The sequence below is a fragment of the Helianthus annuus genome, chromosome 14 (genome assembly GCF_002127325.2).
Source record: "Helianthus annuus cultivar XRQ/B chromosome 14, HanXRQr2.0-SUNRISE, whole genome shotgun sequence".
NCBI lineage: Eukaryota > Viridiplantae > Streptophyta > Magnoliopsida > Asterales > Asteraceae > Helianthus > Helianthus annuus.
The window spans coordinates 44,271,696-44,290,961 of NC_035446.2; positions in this window are offsets into that span (position 1 = coordinate 44,271,696).

Consider the following 19,266-nt stretch of genomic DNA (forward strand, 5'->3'; position numbering starts at 1 on the left):
TTTCATTTCTAACCATTTTGTCCGCAGGATCCTTATAGACAGAGGAAGCTCAGTGAACATTATCCAGCTTGATGTTCTAAAGAAGATGGGTATCCCTGAATCAGATATCATACCAAGATCCTCCGTGCTCGTGGGTTCAGTGGCGAAACTAAGAATACCCTGGGGGACATTAAACTCCTAATATACATCGAAGGCCTACATTCTTATCAAAAATTTTGTGTTATCGACTGTTTATCTTGTTGTAATGTTATCCTTGGCAGGCCCTGGATACACGATATGAAGGCAGTACCATCTACCTACCATCAATGTGTGAAGCTCCCTAGTCCTTGGGGAATAGTCAAGATTGATAGTGATCAACAGGAGGCTAAGAACTGCTACACTTCATCGATGAAACCAGCCTCGAAGTCAAAGGAGCAATAGCAATCAAAGTATCCTCCAAGGGACGTCTTGGAGGCAAGAGAGCAGGATGTGGTAGAAATCCTCATGGATCCTGATGATCCTGAATCCAAAATCTATATCGGATCAGGGATCCTTGGCAAAATGAAAGAAGACCTCGTATCCTTCCTCAAAAGGAGGAAAACTACCTTTGCATGGAAGCATGAGGATATGACAGGTATATCTAAGGATATTATCACTCATAAACTTGGCATTGACAGGTCATTCAAACCAATCCATCAAAAAAGGAAGAAGTTTGCACCAGAAAGAAATGCCATTATCCAGGAAGAGGTAGAGAAATTGCTCCGGGCAGGTATGATTAGAGAGGTCAAGTATCCAAGATGGTTGGCCAATGTGGTTGTTGTTCAAAAGAAAAATGGAAAGTGGAGGGTATGTGTCGATTTCACAGATTTAAATAAGGCATGTCCCAGGGATCCTTTCCCATTACCCCACATTGACTCCATGGTGGATGCAACGGCGGGTCATGAACTGTTGACTTTTATGGATGCTTCATCCGGATTTCAACAAATTCAGATGGAACCATCTGATCAAGAGGATATGGCCTTTATGACTCCAACCGGTATATATTGTTATATTGCTATGCCGTTTGGATTAAAGAATGCAGGTGCAACACATCAAAGGCTGGTGAATATGATGTTCAAGGATCAGATTGGACAAACTATGGAGGTTTACATAGATGATATGGTGGAAAAATCCATAAAAGCTGAGGATCACCTAAGGGACTTGGAGGAAGCATTCGATATCCTTGACAAATATAACATGAAACTTAATCCTTCAAAATGTCACTTTGGTGTTAAAGCAGGTAAATTCTTAGGATACATGGTGACCAAGAGAGGCATTGAAGCTAGCCCAGAACAAATCAAAGCCTTAGTGAATATCAAATCTCCTGCCAATGCTAAGGATGTCCAGAGGCTAACAGGCAGGATAGCAGCTTTGAACAGATTTATATCCAAATCCTCAGAGAAGTGTAAAGAATTCTATGATATCCTAAGGAAGAACAAGAGATTTGAGTGGACTGAGAAGCATGAAAATGCCTTAAGAGCTCTAAAAGATTACCTATCCTCAGCTCCGGCCTTGATGAAACCAGAAAAAGGCGATGTGCTATCCTTATATCTTGCAGTATCCTCAAAAGCAGTAAGTGCAGTCCTTGTTAAGGATCATGAAGGTACACAACATCCTATCTATTATGTAAGTAAGAGTTTTCTTGATGCCGAATCCAGGTATTCACACCTTGAAAAGCTTATCCTTGCTTTAATTATGGCATCTACTAAGTTGAGACATTATTTTGAAACTCATGTTATTGTTGTTAAAACTAATTTTCCAATTACGAATGTCCTCAGGAAACCAGAGATGTCAGGAAGGATGGCTAAGTGGGCAGTGAAGCTTAGTGCCTATGATATAAGATATGAGCCTAGGACAGCCATCAAATCCCAAGCATTGGCTGACTTTGTGGCTGATTTCAGTAGTGATTTACAAAAGGAAGCTGAGTTAGAAGTCCAGCAGCTAGAGGAGACTAAGGATCCTTGGATACTCTATTATGATGGATCCTCAAATGTCAAAGGCACAGGGCTTGGAATACTACTAAAATCGCCACAGGGGGACATAATACCCCACTCTATAGCTTGTGAGTTCCAAACCACTAACAATGAAGCTGAGTATGAAGCCTTGATTGCTGGTTTGCAAATTGCTAAGCATATGGGGATCAGGTATCTTGAGGTACATGTAGATTCATTGTTAATTACAAATCACTTTAATGGATCCTATGCTGTTAAAGGTGAAAAGCTAACCAAATATTTAGAGATAGTCAAAGAATTGGCACTCTCTTTTGTTTCCTTTAGTTTGACACAGGTACCAAGGGAAGAAAATACAGAAGCTGATGCATTTACTAATTTAGGATCATCTTTGAAGATCCCGGAGGATATAAGCATTCCCATTATCCATATCCTAGCTCCCGCCATCGAGGATCATGTGGCGATGGAAATAGGAGAGGATTCTGCGATTATCCCTAGTGAGGATACTCAATCTCATTCAGGATCAGGATCATGGATCTCACCAATCATGAGATACTTACAACATGGAGAGATTCCTACAGGAGAAAACCCTAGGGCTTTCAAAATTAAGGTATCTCAATTCACAATCTTAAATAATATGTTGTATAAGCGATCTCTTGCAGGACCATATTTAAGATGCATTGAGGATCCTGAAATCCAAGAAGTTTTAAAAGACTTCCATGAAGGAGATTGTGGAAACCACACTGTGGGCAGGGCATTGTTCTCAAGGATCCTGGGGACAGGATACTACTGGCCAACTATGAAAAGAGATGCTGTGGAATATGCTAAAAAGTGTGATCCTTGTCAGAGACACAGCAATATCCTTCATCAGCCGGCTAAATTTTTACATCCTATATCCTCCTCTTGGCCATCTATGAGATGGGGCATGGATATAGTTGGTAAGCTCCCTAAGGCACCTGGTGGAAAAGTGTTCATGGTAGCTGTGACTGATTACTTCTCCAAGTGGATAGAGGCTGAAGCTTTTGTCCAAGTCAGAGAAAAGGAAGTTATATCCTTCATTAAAAGAAATATTATAACTAGATTTGGTACTCCTTCTGAAATTATATGTGATAATGGTTCCCAATTTGTTGGGGGCAGAACTACTAACTTTTGTGACAGCTGGGGGATTAAGATGATAACATCAACACCAGTCCATCCACAAGCTAATGGTCAAGCAGAATCATCTAACAAGATCATCATCAACAATTTGAAGAAGAAGCTTGGATCCAAGAAAGGGAAATGGGCAGAAGAACTACCTTATGTGCTTTGGGCTGATAGGACAACCCCCAAGAATGCTACAGGACAAACTCCATTCTCTTTGGTATTTGGGGAAGAATTAGTAATCCCAACAGAAATGGTGGTCCCAACTGCTAGAACAAGTACCCGTGATCCTGAGGAAAATGATGAGAACTTGGCTCAAGACCTAGATACCATTGAAGAAATCAGGGATCTAGCTAGGATAAGGATGGCCAGTTATCAACAAAGAATGGCTGGTGCTTACAACAAAAATGTCAGGATCAGGAAGTTTCAAGTTGGAGATATGGTATTAAGGAAAGCATTTCAGAATACCACCAATCCTGCTCATGGAAAATTGGCACCAAAATGGGAAGGCCCTTATTTGATTGAAGCTGAAGCAGGAAAGGGGGTATATAGATTGCTAACCATGGAAGGTGATTTGCTACCAAGAGCTTGGAATGCTGTCCACTTGAAGAAATATTTCATGTGAGCAGGATCCTCATGGCACAGATGATCCTTACGTTAGGGGTATCCTTGAAGGATCCTTAAATCATCAACGATCCTCACTCTGGTAATGTCCTAATCTTAAACTATTTCATTTCCTTATTTTCTCATATAAGAATAAGGATCATGTGTCCTTTATCCATCTCTCACATGATTCTGAGTTTTGAAAGTTCAGGTATCCTTAGCAAAATGTTGGTTATCCACAGAAGCGATCCGTTCCTTGGGTTTAACCCCAGTTATTTGGGCTTGACCCCAGTTCCGCCTGTAGCGCATGATGATCCTGGTATAGTTCAAGGCAGTGGGACCAGTACTCGCTTTAGGGGCTGATAATTCCATTGTACTGGCTATACCTAGGATCCTACGTATAATGGTAGACGTACCATACATCCGTTCCTAAGGTTTCTAACGTTGTTTTCACGTTAGCTAAGGTTTTGGCATTGTCATGTCACTAAGTTTGGATTGTCCCCAGTTATCCTTGGGCTTGTCCCCCGTTGCTAACTCTTATCTTATATTGGCTTAGTCCCAAGTTATGCTCTATTTCAGGTCCTTGAAGTTAAACAACTAGGGATCCTTGATCCTTACTTCTCTCTAAGGTTTGTCTTATAGTTATCCTGATTATGGTTAGGATCCTAATTTGGATCCTCAGGTATGATCCTTAACTATTTCAATTCTATTCGTTGATTATTTGAATAACCCTTGTAATTTGACAACTAAACTTGTAATCCTTAAAATATATTACTTTTTGGGATTCTTCAAATATAGGATATTTGATCTTGGATCATATCCTAAACATTTTCATTCTGACTTATTCAAGATTACCTATTTAAACAAGTGTACATCAAAATAATTGAGGATTAAAGAGACAAAGAAGATAACAACACAAGATAAGCCACAAAAGATTAAGGTTTTATTTATTAACAAAAGATTAACCCTTAAAAGGTTGTCAAAATTACGTACCCCGAACATCTACCAGCAATACGTGGCCCGTCCGCTGGGGTAGGTAAAGGGTGTCCATGATAATAAGTTCTAAGTAGTGCAGGAATATAAAGGCGGCAGGATCACAATGGCTTCATCCCCCAAACAGAGGATCCCTCCACCATTTGCAATCCTGCCTATTGTCTGATGGATCCTAGATCCTTAATACTAAAAACTATTGTTCAGTACAAACCATCAAATTGTTCAACAAAACAACCATCAAACTAAAAAAATTGGGCTCCGGCTATGTCTAGAAATTTCCATCATTGCCCAATCACGCAGCCTAAACCTTCGCTGCATCACCACCTCCGGCTCCACTTGCTTCACCACCTTGATCCTTTCCACTGCCTCCAGCCTCAATTGTCAGGATCTCTTCAGCCTCCTCTTCATCATCCAGTTCAGCCAGCCTTGCCTTCCAGCCCTCCACATCCCAGGTGCTCTTGTCAAAGTCAGGATCCTGAGCTTCCAAGGCCATTTGCAGCTTGGTCTTATACATTGCTATGGCGGCAGAGACTTTGGTATCCTCGGTGATCTCATGCCTCTCGTAGTCAAAGTTGATCAACACCTTGGCCGTCTCGTTCTTGGCATTCTGGAGATCCTTCTGAAGATCGGCAATCTTGAGATCCTTTAGCAGAGCAACCTGTTGAAGATCAGCAATCTTCCTATCCTGATCCTCAACATGGCCAACGTAGTCCTCAATCTCAGCGAATTTCTGCAAAGAAGACAAAGGATAATTTAGGATCAGGTGATCCTCAAACTAGCAGGATATACAAGCAGGGATAGTGATCCTTACCTCACTGAAGTAGTCAAGGAATTGTTGGCGGATCAAAGGCAGACCTTGCAGATCCTCAGCTTCGGAGGTTTTTTTCTTCTTGACTCCCTTTCCTTTGAGGGGTGCCTTGGGGATTGAAGCTGTCGGGCTGGTAGGAGCCTTTCTCTTGGAGGATCTGATGGTGGTGAGATCGGTGACACTAAACTTTGAAGCAGACTTGGTGGATTTTCCAACACCTACACAACCAAAACAAGATAAGTATCTTTACTTCACTTATATTTCACTATTTATTTGAATTTTTAAACAAAGATACTTACTTGACATCGTGACAGAGCCTGAGGATACCTCCTGAGAATCCTGGGTGGTTGTCTTGAAAGATCTTATTTCAGGATCAAGTCTCTTGAAGGCGGCGAGTCTCTCTTTGGCAGCAGGAGACAGTCTGAGGTGTGAGACGGTGATAGCTGCACAACAAAAAAGCAAAAGGATGTCAGTGATCCTTATATGAAAAGAAAGTTCTCTGGTGATCTTTCTCAGGATCCTCCATCCTACCATGGGTAGCCCATTTCCTGGGAGGATCCTGCCCGTCAGGGATAGAATCCCTTTTGACGAAAAAGAAATGCCGCTTCCAGTTGGTGTCATTTTTGGTAGCTTTGAAGATCGGGTGTTCCTCACCAGGTTTACGTTTGAACAAATAACGCTGAGAACCAAAGGTGGTAAGATCATACATCTCGCCCAGCTCTGACATCCCTAGGTCTATCCCCTCCTGCTCAATGATCCTTTCAAGGGTATGCAAAACCCTCCAGATCATCGGCATGGCTTGGATATAAGAGATGCCGGTTAGGGAAAAGAAAGATTGGGTGAAGGCTGGAAAAGGATATGTATAGCCTATGGTGAACGGGGTCACAGAAAAGCAACCCAATTATCGGAGATATGGTCACTCAGGGCATTGGGGTCAAAGGATTTAAACACAGTATTCACCGGGAAGCAATAGCGGATCCTATCAATCTGCGGATCGGTGAAACAACAACGTTCTTTTATGGAATCTTCAATGATCCCCTGGCTCTTCAGTGGGCTGTTCTTCGGGTGATCCTTAGCTGGGGAGTTCTGGAGCAACATTTTTAACAGAATGATGGAAAGAGAAAGAAAACAGAGTATGAGAAGGAAGAAGATGAAGAGAGAATACCTGTTTATCTTCGGATGGGATTATAAAGGGAGAATCTCTGAAATTTAAATGCAAAACGATCCTATCTCTATCTCCTATTTATAATCATGATTGTGCAGGGTTGTCACTTCCATGACGTCAGGATTGCAACGGATAGTTCTATATCAACGACTATATATCCGTTAGTTAGTTACAGATAAGATCAGTAAAATATAACTCGCACATTTTACAAATTACTCCTTATATTTTGGGGGCAATTGTTAGGGGAGGATTTTCTAATAACCCGTGATCCTTACTTGCTATTCTAACAATGATCCTTATTTCTGTGACAGATAGTGATCCTCAGAAGAGCTTCAGGATCAGGATCATGGATCACCTTAAGTATCCTCATACTAACGATTGTTTGTTTGGATTTCGTATTGTTTTGCAGGACTAACAAGCTTGACCTGGTCTTGGCAACGTTGCTATGGAATATTCCACGGGTATTTCGCACACGTTTGACTGGAAATGGACGTTGTGGAGAACGTGGGAGCATGGCACAAAAGTCGGATAGTTTGTTAGCATAGTTAACTTCTATTTTTAAAGGGGCAACGAGCTAGTAATTAGAACACTTAGCCATTTTCAGCTACACACACTCTCGTACAACTGCACTCTTGAAGCATTCGGCAAACACTTAACAGTTTTCACACACTTTTACACATTTCACCATAGTGATCCTTGTACCTAGCTCGTTACTATCCGAAGTTGTAAATATTTATTGATTAATTTGAGGTTGGTGATCGGTAGTTTCCATCACCCGAGGTTTTTTATGCCGGAGATCATTCATTGATCAAGGGCTTTTTCCTCGTATAAATCCTTGTGTCACTTGTGCAATTTACATTGAAGTGATCCTTATCGTTGTTCCTCATTTCAAGCATCATACCCCATAACTAAGAGTTTGGTTGCATTATCCTCATCAGATTTTTGACCAAAACACCCACGGTATTCCTAGCTTCTCCACTGAAGCCGACGAGTACAGTGGATTTTGAAGTGATATCCATTGGAGATACATTCATCCTTTTCAACGTCTCTAGTTGGATTATGTTGACAGAGCTTCCATTGTCCACCAATATCCTGCGTACAAAATGGTTAGCCACATATAATGTTATTACCAGAGCATCATGGTGAGGATCCTGGACAGTATCCCTATCATCACTATCAAAAGTGATCACTTTATCAGTTGTGAGGGTCGTCATCCTGGTTGGTCTTTCCCCTCTTTCGGCTTTAGCTTCCTTTGCATGTCTCTTGGCCGCTGAATATGAAGTCCCGCAAATGTCGGATCCTCCTGAAATAAAGTTAATTATCTTGGCATCCACAGGAGGTGATGCTGCTCATTCAGGATCCTTCTCAGTATCCTGACCCTTGTTCTTCTTCCTGCCCAGAAGATCCTTCAGATATCCTTTGCTTAGTAGGTAGTTATTTCTTTCCTCAGGGCAATGCAATCCTCAGTAACATGTCCGAAATCCTCATGGAAGGCACACCATTTGGACTTATCCTTCCAATTAGCTTTTTGTTGATTCTTCCGAGGCCACCTAGCTTTATCTCCCAAACCATTTTCTTATCATCTTCCAGCCTGATATATCTCAAGGCCCTGTTTCGAGCTTCATCCAAGTTCCTGCAAGGATTCATCACAAGATCCTGATAAAATTGGGAATCCTTTTGTAATCCCATCTTGAACGCTTTGACCGCCGTAGCAACATCAAGGTGTGGGATATCCATGGATTCCCTGCTGAATTTGTTCACATAATCCCTTAGGGATTCCTGAGGTCCTTGAGTTATCCTGTAGAGGTCACTTGTTAGTTTTTCAAAGCTTCTACTACAAGAAAACTGACTATTAAACAAATTAACTAAATGAGCAAATGATGTAATTGAATAAGGTGGAACATTTAGAAGCCATTTCAAGGCTGATCCTGTTAGAGTAGAGCCAAAGCCCTTGCACAAGCATGCTTCCTTAACATCTGGCGGGATAGGGTTAATATCCATCCTCTCCCTATACTGGGCAATATGCTCCTCAGGATCCGTCGTCCCATCATAAAGCTTCATGTTAGGAGTCTGGAATCTCTTTGGGATTTCTGCATCACAAATGGGGTGAGCAAAGCGGGATATGTTGTGACTATCCCGGGATACTTCCGGTATAGGCTGCACTATCCCAGGCACACTTGATATCATATCCTTCAACTTTTGAAGCTCTCTTGTTATAGCTGATGTCACACCTGCATCCTGCAATGAACCAAGAACATTAGTAACAGGGATACTGGTGTTAACAGACAAGTTACCAGCTTGGTGATTCTGGCCATATCCTGGAGCGCATCCTAGAGCATATCCCGGATTTCTCACAGTTGACACCCTGACCGAAGAGGGTATCTCAGGAATATGACTCTGGGAATGGCTAGGCATAATAATTCCCCTGTTATCCTCAGTATATACTGCCGCATTGAAGTTCAAAGCTCTAGGCTGCAAGGGAATGGCAGTATCCTCAGTGGGCCTGCTTGAACTAGATTTCAAGAGTTGCATCTCTCTCATCAGCATTTGGTTCGTCTCCTGCTGTTGCCTCATTTGTTCCTGTACACTACCAAACAAGGTTAGAATTTCTTCATTAGAGGCTAAAACAGGAGCAGATCCCTGAATACTCCGAGTAGGTATAATATCCTGTGGCTGTGAGGAGGTTTGCGTCCTTGGAGGAGGTGGAGTAAGCACCGAACCCATTGTTGTAGAGGTTGTTGCAGACATGGAAGAAGAGCTCATGTTTGATCTTGAAGCCATTGAAATCAGTTGTGTAAAAAGTTTTTCAAAATAGAAAACCATGTAATGATTTTAGCAAGGTTTTTAGTAAAAATAGCACCACTTGCCCCACGGTGGGCGCCAAATTGTTTTGGTCAAAAATTACCTAAGCAATTAAGTGATCAAATTAGTTAAGTGAGGTAGTGTGCTAAGAGAATGTGTTCAAAACTATGTTAATTAAGTTGTTTGCAAAAACAGTTTTCAGGATACGACTCAGGATATTGAGTTGTATCTACGATCAAACTATGAGCAAAAAGTAAAGGGGATGACACGAGATATACAAGGAAAGCCCTTGATCAATCTAGATCTCCGGCATAAAACCTCGGGAGCTGACAATCGTCGGCTGCCTTGTTCTTCTATTGCTTCAAATATCAGGATACAGTGCAGGATATGGCTCAGATCAATACTAAGTGGTACAACGATTACAAGTGTTGAGTGTTTGTGTGTAATAGAAAGAAAAAAGAAGTGTGAGTTCGAGATCAGAGAGTGAAGTGTGTGTTCCTATTGATCTGGCCTTCTATTTATAGTTACAAATAACAAACTAACTCTCCTATTATTCCGGGATGCTGGGAATATTCCATTCTGAACGTTGGGGGACTGTTTTTACTTGTTTTCCACGTTCTTATTGACTATAAAACCGGGTCTTCAGCTCACATAACCGTTACAACGTTAATAACATTGACCAGCATCCGAAATTCTTGCGGAATATGCCTTTCTTCCATTCTGACCGTTACAAGAGCTATTCTTCCGCCATCAACGTCTTTATCCTGACCAATTTGAGCGGGTCTTCAGGATGACTTGGACCTCATGAACGTTAGTCCCTTGTAACCAACATTTTACAAGCCAATCGTTAGTAATAGTCAGGATACTGCCTCAGGATGTTACCAATATCCTGACCCGGTATCCTGATACGGTATCCCGATCCGATATCCTGATCATATACAACTAATAAAAAATCAAGATACAAAGTGTCACACCCCGACCACGTAAAATAATAAAACGTGGCGGAATCGTCGAGGAGTATTGTAACAGAATCATTGTTTCATAACATGGAAAATTGAAATGTTGATTTATTGATTAAAAGAGTTAAAATGTCTTAACAAACAAAGAAGTATAACAAAATTAACTAGGCTTGCATCTTTTATTGTCACTAAGGCCCAAGTCCGCCTATGTGTATCTTGATCAATCCTATGCATCATCTCCTGAAACACATGTGAAAATAGGTACGTCAGCATAAAAATGCCGGCGAGTACATAGGTTTTATTGATTTAGGATTCATGACTTATAAGTTTAGAAAAAGTTGTTTTAACAAAAGCCAGTCATGATCCTTGTAAAATGTTTTGTTTTATAAATCATTTGAAAAGTGATGATAACGTAGATGATATGTAAAAGAGTAATGTAAGGTTAAATGAATAACCAAGTAAAATGAGTTTGTATACAACAAACAGTTTTGTAAAACAATGTCTTGTGAAAAATATGTCATTTGTATAAAATGTATAAGTCCAAATTGAATGATTTAAATAACGCTACGACATGTAATATAATACAAGCACTTATATATAGGAAGTACCAGCGGCGTATCCACCATGCTTGTATCACATTACACACGTCTCGTTACTTAAATCACTTACCCAAACAAACCACCAATGTAAATTTCCCATGTCTAAACCAATTGTCAAATGTCATTGTGAAAACCATGTCGAAATGTCTATGTCAAATGTCAATCATGTAATGTGTAAACAAAATGTCATGTATGGCAAGTGAAATATGTATCCACTAGACCATATGTAAAAATGCACAAAACAATGCATTGAAGTAAAACGTGGTTTAAATCAATGTTGTAGGTCCCGGTTTTCACTCCAAATCAATTGCGCAACGACACGTTCGACGTGCGGAATCCGTGAACGTGCGTGACCGAACACATGAGAACGTACAATAATCGGTGATTCTATTGATGATCTGACGATTACAAGCTCCGAGAATCACGTTTTGCCACTTTCTCTCTCTAGTTTCTCTCTCTAACCTTGAAAGCTCCAAGTCTCACAAATGGCAAAAGTCTCTAAATGAAACCCTAAAGCTCCTATTTATAGGCACAAGGTTATAAGGGATTTCCCCTTATTTACAATAATGCCACCTTGCCTATTTTTTACAAATTACAATATAAAGCTTTGTTTTCTTAAGAATCTGCTACGAACTGGATTGACAGAGGCGATAGACATTACTGCACTAACAGACTCCCCCTTGGATATTGCCGCAGTCAATCCGTAGTCAAACTTGTAGCGACTTGTCTTTCTCTCTCTCTTTGAGTCTTCTTGTAGGTTTGACGGTATCAGCAACCATAGACTCCTTCTTTCTCGAACAGAATCCCGGTGGATCTGTTTTCAGGCTTCCGTTGCCCTCTTGATAGACTCTACCTTCAGGCTCCCCCTTTCGTCAAGCTTCCGTGCTTTGGGATCGACACCTGGCTTTCCGTATACAAGCTCTTCCAGGATAGTTATCCGACTTTTAGAATCCACGCTTCCTCTTGCGTTGAGCTTGTCTTCAGACTCCCCCTTAGACTCGGCTATTGGGATCGTAGTCTGGCCTTTACAGGTTCACAAGTTAAGGATCAATTCCTGGCTCTATTCTGCATCTGCTCAGGATTTGAAACCTGGTTAACCTGCACATCCTCTACCTCAACATAAGTTTCACAAATTTATAACACTTAGATTTAAGAAACTTACTGGTAGATATCATTCATTCATCAATCTATAAAGTTACATCAAGTTCAAATGAATGACCTTGATTAACTAACCACACAATTTTTCAAAACATTTGTATATAACATTCAATGTTTTCAACATATTCTCCCAAACCAATTCATCATGTTTAGCACTTTGAATTTTGAATATCAGCTCTTCAACATCAGTTGTCGAAAATCTTTTTGAATTTTCAAAATTTTATGCTAAAACACTCCGAAAATATTTTTGGATTTTGTTTTAATAGAAATGCAGTAAAGAAATATATACATACAAGATTTTTGTGAGTTTGTGTAAGTGGATCATATCAGTTTATGAGATAAATCACTAGCACCGTTAAACTTTAATCATTTTAAGTTCTAAACGATTCACATAGATTGACGATATAGTTGTCCTCTTAAGCTCAATCTAAAAACTTTCGAAATGCTTACGGATACGTTAAGGTATATTAATTTTGCACTAAATTCTATGGACCCCACGATCTCAGCATATCCCCTCATCATGCACTACACTAACTCAAGTAATGCCTTTAAACTTTCATCAACTGTGATATGTGCAAAAAACAAAGCAGAATGTTTAAACATTAACAATCAGGTCGATACTTCCGTATACGCAGAGAAAGTCCAATGTTTAAACAAAATAAGAAATGAAAACAAGTTGAAGTTGTTTAGGCTTTAACCACCAGGTCGATACTCCCGTATACGCAGAGGTGATCCAAAGCTTAAACGAAACACCAAAGAAAATAAAGCAGAATGTTTAGGCAATAACATCCAGGTCGATACTCACGTATACGCAGAGGATGTCCAATGCTTAAACAAAATAAAGAAATAAAACAAGTTTAAATCTTTGCAAAATAAAATGCACAATCACAGTGACTTTTTCAGTAAGTTGTGAAAGTTCACAAACTGACCGGTTTTTCTGCTCTTTTAGCATTCAGCGATTACTGAGTAGGTACACGATCACGAAGGACAAAACTAAGTACTATGCTTTCAACCATGTTTTCCACTAGAACTAGGCTTTTTCATTTAGTTTGTATCGTTATCGCAAATCTACTAGTCTAGCTGAGCCTATCGTCACATCCTTAGTGAGACCGTTTATCTCATTTAACATTTCATTTATTTAGCATGCTGTGATAGTCCACTGATGTACAATCATTTCCTCTTTTCTCAACAAAACTCATTTTTGATTTTTCAATGTTTTTGATTTTTCAATGTTTTTGATTTTTCAAATTTTCTAATTTTTTTTAAAAATTTTTCTCCCCCTAAAATCAAAATATGTTTCAATTTAGATTTTCCGGGAAAATTTGAAAACAATAGACTATACAAATAACATGACAAACTGATGAGAATTGCCTCAATTCGCCACCCACTTGGCATAAACAATCAGAACTCCCCCTGACAACAAACTATTTTCCCATTATGATTTCAAAACACTTAAGTTTATTTTAATCAAAATGGTTTTTTCCGGAAAATTAGTTTTGAGTGTCATTTTTACAAACATGGGGATTCATCACCTTGTTTTCTTCCATCACATGTAAGAATTTAACATTTCCCGATTTTCTCAACACAATCACGTGTAGGAAATCAAGTACAACTTAATGTCCCTGATTAACCACAAGTAAGTCGAAATATCACAGTTACCATCCTGTGAATTTCTCAAGAAAGATGCCGATTCCTACTCCCCACTTACCAACCTGGGAGTTCCGGCAAGTCAGGTTTTTCATTTAAACAGATTCACCCAAGCCTGACTAGCCTTGGGTTTGACAGTTTTTACCTCAACAAATGGCTCTTCTGGTTTTGACGAACCAGAATCATTGCCTGAATGTGCCTTGTCTGACTTTGATGAGTCAGATTCATTGCCAACTGGTGGCTCCTTTGCTTCCGAAGAAACAAATTCATCGCCAGGAACTTTTTCTTTCTTAACACTCCATTCTGTCCTTAGATTTGTATCTGATGAATTCCTTTTACTTGATTTGTCATTCTTTGGAGAGCAAGACGATTTATCAGAACTTTTATCTGTTTTTCCAGTTTTATCCGAGGACAAAATCCTTTCCAGATACTCTCTTGCCTTCTTCCTTTTTCTTCCTCAGTTTGTCTTTCTGCCCTTGTGAAAGCTTTACTTTCTGTTTGTGAACTTTAGGTTCTTGAACTTTCTGTGCTTTGGGCTTGACATTGACTGGTTTCTTTGCCAATTTCTGAGAAACAGCCCTCGATCTTCCCTTTGATCTCATTGGGCAATCTCTGGCAATATGACCTTTGATTTGGCATTCAAAGCATCTTCTCGTCTCAAACCACTGACTTTGGCAATTAACAGCAATGTGTCCTTGATAGCCACAAGTGTAAAACACTCTGTTGTCATACCTCTTCTCACTTTCATATCGTACACCATTTTCATACCACACACTTAGATCATAGCATTGAGTTGCCTTGTGGTAATCACCATTTCTCTGTTTACTATTATTGTAATGATTTGTCCTTGAAGAATCTTCATCCCATCTTCTCCTGTAAGCTGGATTTGGCTTTTGAGAACTGTGGTCAAACCTGCACCACATATCATCAACTTTTTGTGAGTTTTTAGAATGATTGGATGATTGAACTGATGAACTTTTCTTGTTGTTTTGAGAATTTTTAGAATTTTTAACATTTTGTTTTTGTTCTACATTCTTCTTAACCGGTTTCTGCTTTGAGCATTCACCTACTTCAGTAGAATGTAAAACAGTATCTTTAAATTTTTCTTTTAATTCCAAAAATATTTTCTGTTTCTCTTTTTCATCATCAGTTTTGTAACACCCTAATTTTGTAATTGACTAAAGTCGCAGCGGAAACACGTACCATAAAATTTATTTCCTTATAATTACCTTGACTTACTTAAAACTTCATTTTAATACAACTTTTTTTTACATGAAGTCATCAATTGACTCATTTACAATTAAATACATGACATGGGTTTTCTAAATTTCAACACCAACGTTCCCGTACAATCTGTCTTGTGACTCGATCCTCGATCTCTAATCCTTGAAGATCCTCGTGACTCATACAACCTGCACTCACCACATTCATTCATACATTAGCACACATTATATAAACAAGATTCATTCACGAACACTTCACTATTCGTCATTTTTCAAACTTTAAGCATTACATCTGTGTATCCATTTCCTGGTGAGGCTTCAGTAATGTACCTGCATTACTTTTCATTCTCAAGGTACACCATTAAAACGTTAACACTCAACGTGTCTAAATCATGCTTACATACATACTTACATACAAACATACATTCACATCTACATACATACATATCTTTCCTACAACTTTACATACATGCATACACTCATACATGTCTTTACACATACATACATACACAAATACATACATACATAGATACATACATACATACCTTTCCTACATCTCTACATTCATGCATACACTCATACATATCTTTATACATACGTACGTTCACATCTACATACGTACATACCTTTCTTACATCTTTACATACATGCATACACTCATACATACCTTTATATATACATACATACATACACATCTACATACGTACATACCTTTCTTACATCTTTACATACATGCATACACTCATACATACCTTTATACATACATACATACACATCTACATACGTACATACCTTTCCTACATCTTCACATACACCCATATCCACATCATCACGCACACTCGTGACATTATACATCTATACATGCATACATCCCTACTTGTACACCTTTCAAACTCATACATGTCTACTCTCATACATACCGTCATATAACCACGTACTTGCTCACATACTTATAAACATACATCCATACATAACTACACATGTTCATACACTTAAACTTATATAAACGTGGGTTAATTAGTCGTACGTGACTTGAAACGCGTTTAAAACGAGTTCACAATACAAAACAGAGCAAACGAACAGTTTTCGCCAATCAGCCACCCACCTATATATTTACCTATGTCTTTCTACTTATATCGCTCCATGTATATATACATACACGCTTATCGCATCCCATAAACATTCTATAATAAGTTTAGAATACGATTTGGGACTCCTTTTTGGTTACGGGACTGTTCTGTACGAATTCTGCACATTATACTGAACTGGCAGCTGATGCACGGCCATGCGTCCAACCGCACGACCTGTCACACCCTGTCTTTTGCGGAAGCGTATGATGTGTGACTAGCTTGTTATCATTGCATTCGATCATAATAAACAACTACATGATTTAAAACGATGTTCATCCATTCGGAAAATTTTGAGGATCACAAACACTTGTCATTTAAGTTTTAAAACACAACCTTCATCTAGGTTACAATTCAACAAAAGTGGATGACATCTAAACTTGTAGTCTACTTCTAGTTACAACACTTGCGCCCAAGATCCATCCTGTCACCTGAAATACATGTAATTTTGGAAAACATCAACATAAAGTTGAGCGAGTTCATGCGTTTTGCATACCGAGTATGAAAACATGGTATGTATCTTGTATAAATAAAGTATTCTTGCAAAAATCAAGTTTTCTTGTGTACACCACGTACTAATTGAATGTTTGTACAAAGACATTTCGGCATGTGAGGACATATGGAGCATTAGTGTTGGCTCCTTTAAGGCATGTGAGGACTTATGGAGCATTAGTGTTGGCTCCTTTAACTATGTCGATTACCCTCGACTGTGTCGATTAACCTCGACTGTGTCAATTTCCCTTGACTGTGTCGATTACCCTCGACTGTGTCGATTTACCTCGACTGTGTCGATTTACCTCGACTGGGACACCGAAGCACTCAAGAGGTCACATAAGGACCATGAGTGGGGCTCGGCCGTACCCGTTAGATCTAACCCTCGTCCCTAATTACTGAATGTTTTTAATGGCTTGGTACTAGTTTTCACCAAGACTTTATGGCATTTTTAGTATTAAGTCTATGCTCACATTATCTAGTAATTTCTAGGCATTTCTTAAAGCACATCATACTTGGTTCTCGTTCTCACCAAGTGTGCTTCTCGTATTTTTGTATTCTCGATTCGTATTGCACTCGGTACTCGTTCTCACCAAGAGTGCTTCTTGTATTTTTACTACTTGTAAAAAAATTATAATATTTGTAACATGTATTTCACCCCCGAGAGTTATAAAACCAAAAACAGTTAAAGAAAAGGGGGAGCATGAACTCACAACTTTGCGTTCCTGCGTCGTAAACTTCACCGGAGTTGCTTATCTAGCGTCGTGACCTAAACGCGTTTTATTAACGTTAGTCACTAGACTTGTATCGCACAAGTGCAAGTCACTATCTTTTGTATTTGTGTTCTTGTGTTAAAAATATTTATATTTTTAACTATTTGTCTTATATCATTTTCTCAAAAATAAATATACGTATCTTGTATTTTGCACCCGAATTATGTATTTTGTCCAAGTAATATATTTTCATAAATATATCCTCTTGTATGTGTCTAAGCATGTTGTATGTGTATTTTCATGTTTATACTCCTCATGAGTATTTAGTGTATCTTTACGTCTCAATACGCTAGCACGTATAACACATACTATATACACTTAGCACAAAAGTTGGTGATAAAATAATATATATTTTTCTCTCAAAAATATACATATTTATATCCACTTTTATTTTTGAAGAAATCCTCATTTCTTATCACCAAAAATTAGGGAAACCTTGGTAATACCTTTAAATACATTTTTAGGGAATAAGTTCTTCAAAAACTTATATTTTTCTAAGTGTCAAAATTTATAAAAATTTTGACAGAGTTTCCCCTAAAAATGGAGGTTTCCCATGTTTTCAAAACATGTGTTTATTTTCTTTTAAATCGTCAACAATCATCAACAACAATTATCAACAATAATCATCAACAACAATTATCAACAATAATCATCAACAACAATTATCAACAATAATCATCAACAACAATCACTAATTTTCCCCATTTCATGAACTTGCATATTTACAAAAATGTGTAGTAATTTACTAGCACATTTAGTAAGTCTTGTTATCTTTAAAAATAAGTTTAATTTCTTAAAAAAAAACTTTATTTTTAAAGAATATGAAGTTCCACAACTTCTAGTCGGTTTTTATGAAAATTATTTCTTTGTTAAAACTTTTGTTACACTAGTGTTCGCACACTTGTTTGATCACAAAAAATCACTTTTGTTTGTGTAAGATCCGGATTAGAACATGTGATTTCTTTTGACGCTTGGTCTTTTGAAAATACCACTTGTGGACACATAGATCGGCTAGTTTTAGACACTATTTCATAAGTAAAAATACTTTTACACAAGTTCATGTTTCTTGTGTGGTAGAGTTTCACCTTTTAACCCTTGCACCATTTCAAACAAGCTTATGTCAAGATCCATGATCTTAACCAAACAGGGTTAAATGATGATCCGAGCTACCACAACGTAGATCGGGCCTAAATAATCACAAATTTCAATTACTACAACATTTACACAACTAGTGAGCTTTTAACCATCATTTTTCATGTTTTTAGTAGACTTTAATGCACCATTTTGTAAGATTTCGAGTTTTAATCATTACACATCACATTAACCACTTCAAAATAGCTCAAGAATGTGTTTTAAGCAACATACCACTAGCTCGAGGCTAGGGAAGTATCTAGACGCGAATGTGGTGGATAAAAGCTGGAGAAAGAGGTCCTTCGAGCTCCGAGTGCACCAAGCCTTCTTATGCGTGACACTTGACACTTGTATGATGTTGGAATGTGAAGAACAAAATCGAAAAATATGATGGATGATCAAGGGGTGTTCGCCCGAAAGTTTTTGAGGGAGAGGAGAGAGTAGTTTTGTGGTGTTGGGTGGTGAATTGTCTAGTGTGCCATCTCAAGGTATTTATAGACATTCCATATGGCATATTCCTAGCATATTCCTGGCATATTCCTGGCATATTCCTGGAATATTCCTAGCATATTCCTGGAATATTCCTAGGTTTTCTGCGTTGTCTGCGTTTTGTAGTGTAAGCACTGTGTCGCGTAGGAACACACGGTACGTGCTTAAACTTGAAAAATAACGTTTTTAA